Consider the following 7,275-nt stretch of genomic DNA (forward strand, 5'->3'; position numbering starts at 1 on the left):
CGCGGCCATTGTTCACGACGCCGCTCCCGCCCCCTGGCGGCCGCCCGGCCCCGCGCAGCAGCGCGCGCTGCGGGGCTGGCACCGCGAGTCGCGGGCCCCGGGGCGAAGGCCGTTCTCCTGGGCCTTCGGAGCCGGGCCAGCTAGTGCGTGGGGAGCGCACCCCGTCCGCAGCCCCTTGCTCGCACGCGCGGCTCCTCGCCCCTTCGGCTGCTAAGGGTGGGCCTGGGGCAGCCCCTTCCACACCTGCAGTCGGCAGCTTCCTCCCCGCCCGGCTGGGCCTCTGCTGTTTGCAGACAGGGGTCGGGGCCCCGTTCCTGAGACCTACCTTCCCCAGTCGCTCTGGCTGTCCCCCTGGGCTGCGCCGGGGACGCGCGACCATCCCGCGTCTGCTCCGGCCGCCGCTGTGCGACGCAGGGTTTAGCGGATCCTGCACCTTTCCAGACGGGGGGAGGGGGCGGGGGAGGAGGAGGTGAGTGGAGTGTCTCGCCTCGAAAACTCGGGTGATCTGCGAGGTCGCCGTGCGGCGTGACTCTCTCCGCCCCTCAGTCGTACGTGGTCCCATGAAGGAGAAATGTAACTGAAAAGGAGAACCATCTTCACACGGTACCCTAGATCAGGTTTTTGAGGCGTGGGTGCCAGAAAACTCCAATTACTCCCTGGACGTGGGATGTTTATGTGCAGGTAACTTTAACCCACTTGTGCTCAAAGAACTTAATCATTTCAAGTAAGTAAATTGCAAAAATAACCTGATTATAGAAGGAATCTAGAAGAACCTGGCTTGTGGCCTGTTGGGTCCTGGCTGCTCAACTTCCGATCCAGCTCCCTGCTAACAGCTGGGAAAGCCAGCGGAGGGTGGCCCAAGTGATTGGTGCCCTGCACCCATATGGGAGACCCAGAAGAAGCTCCTGGCTCCTGGCTTTGACCATTTGGGGAATGAACCAGCTGATGGAAGCTCCCGTCGTCTCTCCCTCTCTCTAACTGTGCCTGTCAAATAAAATAAATCTTTAGAAAAAAAAAGTCTAAAAGAGACTACATTGTATGTTTTCACTAACATTCATTTATGTTATTTCCAGGGTTCCTGCTCAGTTTCACTTAACTGCCCAAGAAATGTGCACCAGCCCAATAACTCTATCTACACCTAGGCAGAGAGTACGCAACAGTGTTTAGGAGCCTCACTACTTGTTAAATGGGAGGAAGGCCGAAGGCCTGTTTCTTGCCCTATTGTCAGTTTATTCCTTTGTTCAAGAGGAGGCTGAATGGGATAATAGGTAAACATGATGGTACACAGAAAGCGGTCTTTAAAAATGTTTTTATTGGGGCCAACCTTGTGGCATGGTGGTGAAGCCTAAGCCTGCAACGCAGGCATCCCATATGAGTCCCAGATGCTCCTCTTCTGATCCAGCTCCCTGCTAATGGCCTGGGAAAGCATCGGAAGGGGGCCAAAGTGCTTGGGGCCCTGCAGCCGTGTGGGAGACTCAGAATAACCTCCTGGCTCCTGGCTTCAGCCTGGCCCAGCCCTTTGGGGAGTGAACCAGCGGGTGAAAGATATTCTCTCTCTCCTTCCCTCCTCTCCTTCTCTCTAACTCTGCCTTTCAAATAAATAAAATAAACCTTTAAATAAAAACGTTTTCATTTATCTGAAAGGCCCAGAGACAGACATCTTCAACCCACTGAGTCATTTCCCCAGTGCTGGCAACAGCAATGAGTAGGCCAGGCAGAGACTGGAAGCCTGGAACTCTGTGGCTCTCCCACATGCGTGGCAGGGAACCAAGGTCCTGGGCCACCTCCTGTTGCCTCCCAGGGTGTGCTTTAACAGGAAGCTGAATCAGAAGCACAGCCAGTAACTCAGGCCTCGCAAGCAGAGTCTGAGCCACTGCCACAGGTGCCGGCCCCTGTTAAGGCCGGGGAGACAGGCTGTGGTACACATGAGCTATTTGCTACATTTTCCTCCCAGCACTGGGCTTTGCTCCTTCCCCCTTTTCACCCTGTCAGTTCCATCAAATTTACTGTGGCACCCTCCCTAATTCCCATTGCTCCTTGATTAATGAATTCTAGCTGCTCAAGCCTCGCACCTGGTGGACTAATTCTTTTGAGTATTTTGAATAAATGCTAGCCCCTTACACCAGGCCCTCTCAGGGACAAGCCTTTCACCTCTGTCCTTTCTGTAGGCTATCCCCTCTCCCTGCAGTCCATCTTCCTCTCACCTGATGATAAATTATCTTTCACATCACTAAAAAAAATCCCCTCGTTGAGAGGCTTTCCCTGACTTCTCTGAGCAAGCCAGTGCGCTTCTCTTGTTACTCTCCTCTCTAACTTACTACAACTCTGTCTCGTTCATTTTTGTGCTCCCAGCAGCCAATCGCAAGTAAATATACAGTAAATGATTTTGGAATAAGTGAATGAGTTTATGCTTTTGAAAGTGACTATAAAGTGTGCAGATATATTGTCTTTAATTCAGTTCATTAAAGTGAATCAAAAATGTTATCCCTGCTGTGGCTTGTTTTAAATTATTTTTTAAAAGATTTTTTAAAATTTATTTGAAAGGCAGAGTTACAGAGAAAGGAAGACAGAAAGATCTTCCATCTGCTGTTTTACTCCCCAAATGGCTATAATGGCCAGGGCTGGGCCAGGCCGAAACCAGGAGCCCAGAGCTGCTTCTGAGACTCCAATGTGGGTGTAGGGACCCAAGCATGTGGTCCATCTTCTGCTGCTTTCCCGGGTACATTAGCAGGGAGCTGGATCTGAAGTGGAGCAGCCAGGTCTTGACTGGCGCCCATTTGGGATGTCAACATCTCAAGCGCAGGCTTAACCTGCTACGCCACACACAGGCCCCTATTATTTTTTATATTTATTTATTGGAAAGGCAGAGCAACAAAGAGAAAGGGAGAAAGATCTTCTATCTGCAGGTTCACTCCCCAAATGACTCCTATAGCTGGGTCTGGACTAGGCCAAAACCAGGAGCTCAGAACCTCATCCAAGTTTCTCACATGGGTGGCAGGGGCCCAAGCACTTGAGCCATCCTCGCCTGCCTTCCTTGGAACATTAGCAGAGACCTGGATCAGAAGCAGGTCAGCTGGGACTTAAACTGGCACTCTCAAATGGGATGCTGGCATCATAAGTGGAGTCTTAATTTTCTGTGTCACAGTGGCAACCCCATGTAATTTTTTCTATTTTTTTTAAGATTTTATTTATTTATTTGAGAGAGTTACAGAGGGAGGGAGGGAGAGACAGAGAAAAAGGTCTCCTGTCTGCTGGTTCATTCTCCAAATGGCCACAACGGCCAGAGCTGAGCCAATCCAAAGCCAGAAACCAGGAGCTTCTTCTGGTCTCCCATGAGGGTGCAGGGACCCAAGGACCTTGGCCATCTTCTACTCTTTTCCCAGGCCATAAGCAGAGAGCTGGATCAGAAGAGGAGCAGCCGTGATACCAACCGGCGCCCATATGGGATGTCGGCACCACAAGCAAAGGCTTAGCCTATTACACCACAGCACCAGCCCCCAATTTTTTCTTATAACACAGTTTAAGTCATTGGTAAATTCCAAATGAAATTTTGCCAGTCATAATTATTCAAGAGGAAGTTAGCACTTCCCATTGCTCAAGGTGAGTAGCATCAGTACCTCAAAAAAACACCTAAGTTACCTGGAAACCTACGCGTGAATCTGTGATGATTTTAGGATTTACTTTAAGATAAAATACTGGTATAGGAATTGAAAACCATGGCTTTTTAAAGAGCAGTAGATCTATGAGCAGCAGGTTAAAACAAAGCTATGGGGCCGGTGCTGCGGCTCACTAGGCTAATCCTCCGCCTGCGGCGCCGGTACCCAGGGTTCTAATCCCGGTCGGGGCGCCGGGTTCTGTCCTGGTTGCTCCTCTTCCAGTCCAGCTCTCTGCTGTGGCCCAGGAGTGCAGTGGAGGATGGCCCAAGTGCTTGGGCCCTGCACCCCATGGGAGACCAGGAAAAGCACCTGGCTCCTGGCTTCGGATCAGCGCAGTCTGCCGGCCGCAGCGGCCATTGTGGAGTGAACCAATGGAAAAAGGGAGACCTTTCTCTCTGTCTCTCTCTCTCATTGTCCACTCTGCCTGTTAAACACACACACACACACACACACAAAGCTATGGATTTATCAACACCCCCGCACCAGGCACCATTTCAGGCAACCATTAGGAAAAAAAGATAATGCTTTCAAATTCATCATGGTTAGGGCTGAGCAATTTGAATGGGACAGACTGCAGAATCTCAAACTACAGTTCCTCTTGCAGCCACGTCCTCTCCTTTCTTATAACATCGTTTTCTTGACATCTGTGTTCCAATAAAATGCATGTAACCTCCAGCATCCATCATTCAGTGACTCTCCATTATATCTCCATCTGAACACGTTCTTATCACTACAACTATTTATGTGGTTTTTCCACTATGCCTTAAGCTCCTTGAAGGCAACAACAATGATTTCCTCATCTTTGTTTATACAGAACATAGCCAGTGCTCAATAAATACTTATTGGATGAATGGATTATTGAATTTCACATGCATTTACTGAATATCAGCTATACATCAAGTACTATTCTTGGCTGAAGGCTATATAGCAATGTAAAAAAAAAAAATCTGCAGTCTTTGTCCTCAGAGGCTTACAGAGAAATGGATAAACACATGAAATAAACACTTCCAAATACTTTACTTATATTAGGCTGCCATTCTGAAAATACCTAACATATTTATGTGTTCACTAATACATTTATTGCTTTAAACTCAATATTGTCTCTATTTCATGCAGTATCAGATAGGGCACCACCAAGCCTGGGAGTCTGCGGGTTGCATTGTGGCACAGCAGAGTACCAGCCAGCTCCTGTGAGGCCAGCATCTACAGCAGTCATAGCACTGACTTCATTCACCTGACACCTTCCTTACCAACTGCAGAGAGAAACACACCTGAGCTATGGGGATGGCAGAAATCAGATTTAAGAGTAACAGTTTCTACTCTCTTCCCAGGTCAAAGGGAACGCTTTAGATGAGTTCAGCAGTGGCTCCAGCAGAGGAGATGAAGAGATAAGGTGGAAATTGGAGGAAACACCCAGGCAGTAAGTAACATGCGACAGAGAACATGCAGTCAGTGAGGAATTGGAAGATTACTGGTTTAAAAAGAGAGAAAGAAAGATCATTGCATGATTGATTTTGTCTGTAAGATCCCTCTCTGTCTTTCATCATCATTGACCGTATCGTATAGGCCTTTAACTCCATTGTTTAGCAGCTCTGTTTTCTTAATTCTAAACTCTTAAATGTCTTGTTGAAAGAACTGTTAATGGACCGTGGAGGATGTCTCAACACCAGCTCTGGAGGCAGAAGACCCACACCTCTCCTGAAGAATTAACTGACCACTGACCTGAGCCAAGTGTTTTGTACAACAGTTAAGGCACTGCTTGGGAGACCCGAATTCCGTATCAGTGTGCCTGAGCTTGAGTCCTGGCTGTGCCCCAAATTCCAGCTTCCTGCTGATGTGCACCCTGGGAGGCAGCAGTTCAAGTACTTGAGTCTCTGCCAACCACATGGAAAACCCAGTTTGAGTTCCTGGCTCCTACCTTTAGCCTGGCCCAACCCCAACTATTGTGAGCATTTGGAAGGTCAGCGAGCAGATGAGCAATATGTCTGTCTACCTCTCTCTCCCTCTCTTTCTCTCTCTCTCTTTCTCTCTCTCTGTATTTTTCAAATAAATAGCAAATAAGTAATTTTTTTAAAAAAAAGAAGAGATTAGGGGCCGGTGCTATGGTGTTGTAAGCTAAGCCTCTGCCTGTGGCACCAGCAACCCAAATGGTTGCTGGCTCATGTCCCTGCTGCTCCTCTACCGATCCAGCTCTCTGCTTATGGCCTGGGAAAGCAGTGGAAGATGGCCCAAGTGCTTGGACCCCTGCATCCACGTGGGAGACCTGGAAGAAGCTACTGGCTCCTGGCTTCAGATCAGCCCCACTCCAGTTGTTATGGCCATTTAAGGGAGTGAATCATCGGATGGAAGACCTCTCTCTGTCTCCACCTCTCTCTGTAGCTCTGTCTTTCGAATACATGAATAAATCTTTGAAAAAAAAAAAAAAAAGGAGGGGCTGGTGCGGTGGCTCACTTGGTTAATCCTCCGCCTGCGGCACCAGCATTCCATATGGGTGCTGGGTTCTAGTCCCAGTTGCTCCTCTTCCAGTGCTGTGGCCCGGGAGGGCAGTGGAGGATGGCCCAAGTGCTTGGACCCCTGCACCCACCTGGGAGACCAGGAGGAAGTGCCTGGCTCCTGGCTTCAGATCAGCTCAGCGTCGGCCATAGCAGCCATTTGGGGAGTGAACCAACGGAAGGAAGACCTTTTTCTTTGTCTCTCTCTCTCACTGTCTACAACTCTACCTGTCAAATAGAAAAAAAAAAAAAAAGGAATAATATATTTACTATCTGACTTTTTCTAGAAAAGTGTACTGATCCTTACTTAAAGATAAAATGAAAGATGGTGTTAGTTCAGTATCCAATGTGTCTTTTTCACAGTGTATTTTGTTAATTTAAGCTTAAATTACACGATTAATGGTAGTGTGTACCCTTTAACCATTTCAGTGCAGCTTTAAGGGTTTACGTTCTCTTTCCTTGGAGAGATCCTCTAGCAGATGTAAACCGCTCTCCTCAATGTGAATGACATACAGAAACTATTTTCTCAGAATGGTACTTCTAGGGGGCCAGCGTTGTAGCCTGGCAGATAAGACCAGCATCCCACATTGGCACCAATTCAAGTTCCAGCTGCTCCACTTCTAATCTAGCTCCTTGCTAATGTGCCTTGGAAAGTAAAGAAGATGGCCCAAGTCCTTGGACCCCTGCACCTGTGTGGGAGACCCAGAAGAAGCTCCTGGCTCCTGGCTTCTGCCTGGCCCAGCCCTGGTCATTGTGGCCATCTGGGAGAATAAACCAGCAGATGGAGGATCTCTCTGTGTCTCTTTCTCTGTAACTCTGACTTTCAAACAAATAAATAAATCTTTTTTAAAAAAATTGTATTTCTTGTTTAAAATGGCAGACTGGACAAATCCATTTATCTCTCATTCCTTCAAAATCCTCTGGTAATGAAGCCCAAAAATTTAAAGGCACAGCACTAAGAGCCGACCTTGTGGTGCAGTGGGTTAAAAGCCCTGCCCTGAAGCACCGGCATCCCATATAGGCACCAGTTCATCCCGGCTGCTCCACTTCCCATCCAGCTCTCTGCTATGGCTTGGGAAAGCAGTAGAAGATGGCCCAAGTTCTTGGGGCCCTGCAACCACATGGGA

The 7,275-nt window shown here is 48.4% G+C and overlaps 1 protein-coding gene and 1 long non-coding RNA gene across 12 annotated transcripts in view; one reads left to right on the forward strand and one right to left on the reverse strand.

The window, feature by feature from the left end:
* STAU2 (staufen double-stranded RNA binding protein 2) overlaps window positions 1-541 on the reverse strand; it is a 365,466-nt gene extending 364,925 nt beyond the window's left edge. For 3 of the 11 annotated variants that reach the window (XM_070075210.1, XM_070075196.1, XM_070075186.1), the window contains exon 1: window positions 326-541. The gene's annotated coding sequence lies outside the window, so the exon portion shown is untranslated. The remainder of the gene's footprint in view (window positions 1-325) is intronic. The other 8 variants (XM_070075206.1, XM_070075201.1, XM_070075214.1 and 5 more) reach the window with 6 other exon arrangements.
* Window positions 525-5,474, forward strand: LOC138849927 (uncharacterized). The gene is made up of 2 exons (XR_011389137.1): window positions 525-681; window positions 4,988-5,474. It is a non-coding gene; the product is annotated as an uncharacterized lncRNA (long non-coding RNA).
* Window positions 5,475-7,275: the final 1,801 nt, after the last annotated feature.

This window comes from Oryctolagus cuniculus, chromosome 6 (genome assembly GCF_964237555.1).
Source record: "Oryctolagus cuniculus chromosome 6, mOryCun1.1, whole genome shotgun sequence".
Taxonomy (NCBI): domain Eukaryota; kingdom Metazoa; phylum Chordata; class Mammalia; order Lagomorpha; family Leporidae; genus Oryctolagus; species Oryctolagus cuniculus.